Source organism: Heterocephalus glaber, unplaced genomic scaffold, assembly GCF_053883595.1.
Source record: "Heterocephalus glaber isolate CG9 unplaced genomic scaffold, H.glaber_assembly_v1.0 deba00001497, whole genome shotgun sequence".
Taxonomy (NCBI): domain Eukaryota; kingdom Metazoa; phylum Chordata; class Mammalia; order Rodentia; family Bathyergidae; genus Heterocephalus; species Heterocephalus glaber.
Window position 1 is genome coordinate 70,433,718 of NW_028258320.1, and position 3,478 is coordinate 70,437,195.

A 3,478-nucleotide genomic window follows, 5' to 3' on the forward strand; every position below is an offset into this window, starting at 1 on the left:
TGCCTAGGACACAGAAGGCACCTACCAAATGTGAATCATGACTAGCATTCTGCTCCATCATGTTCTCTTTCTTTTCTGAACTCCTTTGTCACCACAGAGTTTGGTAGTTAATTCTCCAGTTTTTATTAAACAGTAATTCTACTCAACTCACAGTTATGTCTCTAGTGGTCTTATCTATTTAGAAGACATGTGAGAACCAAGAGACATGCCAATGACAATACCTTCATCACCACCGCAACCCACACTAAGGCAACTGATCCCCAAATCAGTGTCACGGGGCCTCTGTAGTAAAAGCAGGTGTCCTTTGCTGGTAAAACCTTTCACACTCAGACTCATGGCCCATTGACTCTCAGTGTGTGCATAGTTATAACAAGCTATACTGCTTGCTTCCCCAGCCCACAGCACAAACAGAAGTAGTCCAAAATTCTCTGGCATAGGGGAAAACAGTTCTCCACAACTCAGTACTTCTTAGGAAGGAGAAGTTGAGCAGTCCTAATTTGAAAATCCAAAATATTAAATGCTCCATAATGTGAAAATTTCAAGTGCTGAAATGAAGCCACAAATCGGACATTCTACACCGTGAAACTTTGTTTCATGCATGAAATCATTAAAAATGTAAAGTGAACCTGAGGCTATGTTTATAAGGTATATATGCAACACAACTGAATTCATGTTTAGAAATTGTGTCCCATCCCCCCGATATATCATTATGCATGTGCAAATGTTCCAAAATGCCCCCCAATCTGAAATCTGAAACATTTCTGGCTCCAAATATTTCAGATAAGCGATATTCAACCTATATTGGTGAGTGCGGTGTGTGTGGTGAGTGTGGGGAATATTTCAAGGGGTGATCAATGAACCACAATGAAGGCTTAATTAGAAAACAATAATTACAGTAAAAGACACACTGCCATTAATCCCCCTCAAAATATTTCCTCTCCCTTCAAACACACTTATCCTATTGTTCTTGCCACTTTCTGAAGCAGGTCTGGATGTCCTCTTTCGTGAGTGTCTTTATGAGGTGTGATAAAAAATTTAGTGAATGGTGCTGCTATGCTATCCAGTAGAAAGGCCAGACTCATAAAAACATTACAGTGTGTCCTCCTGTATCTTATTTACCAGGTCTGGCACTGTTGAACTCTGGCTCTTCTCGAAATTCAAAATGACCATCAAAGGTAAACATTTGAATCAATTCAAGACTTTGAGGCAGCCATGACAGGGGAACAAAAGCCACCATGTCAGACAGCTCCACTCCTGAGTCCAGGGCTGTGTGAGATTTGCTTAAAAATCTGGCTTCCGAAACCATCTGGCCAGAGTTTATTTGGAGAATGGCCCCAAGATCCTATCAGATTGTTGATCACTGAGTACATATTTCATTAATTCAGACATTTTAAGGAGCTTTCTCAATAAAACACATTTCTTGCATATCCACAAGTCCAACTTGACAAAAGAACCCTGATTTAATCCAGCTGAATCTGAAAGTCCTCTCCCTTTGGGCCTGTTTATGATACTTTAAATTCTTATCATCCCAAGGGAAAGTCTCTTGGCACATGCTCTGATGAGGAAGAGGTGAGGCAGGTCATTGTGGTGCTCCAGCTTTTCAATCAGTCTTTTCTACCCAATATACATGCATATACACACCTATGTACAAATATGTAAATGTGGGGGGGGCTCACTGTCTACCTCTAGAATGCCTCCATGGAGTACATGCTGGGAGTGTCAAGTAAGGATGGATGTTCTTGGCCCTTCCTGTGCATTCATTCCCTGTCTTACATTTTACCGGCTGCTTTTTAGACTTCACTCTGAATAGCCTTCATCCTCAGCAGAGAGAACACAGCAGACGTCTGCAGACTCCCTCTGAGGCCTGTCCTGGAAACAAGGACACCTGCCAGGAAGCAGAAACAGGCCAGACAGGTGGCACCGCCAAACACCCTGCTGAAAAGTCTTGCAAATACAGAAAAGAGTGTTGGCCTGGAAGCCACAGGCTGGCTCAGAGTTGGGAAATGCCCAGGCATCTCTCTACATTCCTGAGCTCCGGCATCTCCTTCAGTGAGACTGAAGAGGACATCATATTCAGGCCAAGAATGGCCACAGTCCATTCTGATTCCCTTCCTTCTCCTAGAAATAGGTCCAGGAGAGGGCCATCCCTCCTGGGACATCTGGGCTGGCCTTTCTGCAGTGTCCAGTCCACGCTCACCTACTTGGAATGGAGTTTGAGTGGACATCAAGGGCAGCTCTGGAAGGGAAGAGTCACAAATGGCGTTTTTACTGAGGCTGGCTGTGCACGTGGTTGTGGTAGCAGAGTAGGATAAAGGTTTGTCTCAGCCTTTTTAACTCTGGTTCAATTGTATGCTACAGGGCCAGGGTCAGCCCTGGCCTGGGGAGCTTTCTCGCCTCTCAGTAGGACATCTTGCAGTACTCATAGCTGTGTAATTGAAGAGGACCCTGAAAGGTGGACTCTGGGACAATGGCTTTGATTCCCAGAGTGTTGGACCAGTTTGGCCAGGAGCTCTCTTGGAGGCACTACCACTGTTGGGAGGGGAGAAAGAACCTAGATTCAGTCCTAGATTCAGCTGGAGTCTTGCCTCCAGCTCTGGGAAGAGGAAGCAACGAGGAACAGGGCCTTGAGGAACAGCAGGCAGAAATGAGAAAGCTGCAGTTTCCTCTCTGCACCTCAGTTGCCCAGCAGCATGTGGCCACGCCCCATCAGAAGGCCACTTTTCTCCAGGCGCCAGTCCTGCCGCGCCCCAGGTAGCAGACAGCAACAGTGAATGCTAGGCTGCTTCCTTCAGGATTGGGAGTCCTTTCAGAGGCGGGGTATGGTGTGGTGGTCATTAGCTCCCTTCAGAGCTGTTGAAAACTAGGCCATCTCCCCTCAAGAATGCCCATGTGTACACTTCATGTTTTGTACCCTCCCAGGGAACTAACCCTCCGTACTGTCCCATCATGATGCTTCACCAAAATGTGTGTTCTTTGATCAACCAGCATTTGGATCCCTTGGGAATGTCATGAGAACTCAGACGTGGGCCGCACCATATCAGAATCTTGGAATCTGCCCTGAGATATCGACTCTTCATGCGGGAAAATCCCCTAGAGCAGGGTCCTCATAAAAGCACCCTGGCTGATTCTGCTGGAATTGGAGAGGGTAAGGAACAGGCTGGCTGCTCTCCCCAGGTTGTGTTGGGAAGGGCCAGGAGTTTTGTGGTCTTGTCCCAGCACTTCTGAGAGCCAGGTAGATGAAGAAGTCTTTAGTCCTTGGGCTCCTCTTTGCTTCAGTGGGAGTAGAGGGACCTGGTGGCTGAGGTTTATTTCATTTTGGCTTTTGTTGGCATTGCAGGAAAGCTTTCTGAGCAAATCAGGGGGAAGATCTTTGGGCTTCAGAGCCCTGTGTTTATCCACAGTGTTGGTTGCCAGGTGGTTTTACCTTCATAGTTTTTGTTTCCTTTACTGAGGTAGCTTGGTTTCTCACTGATGAAGG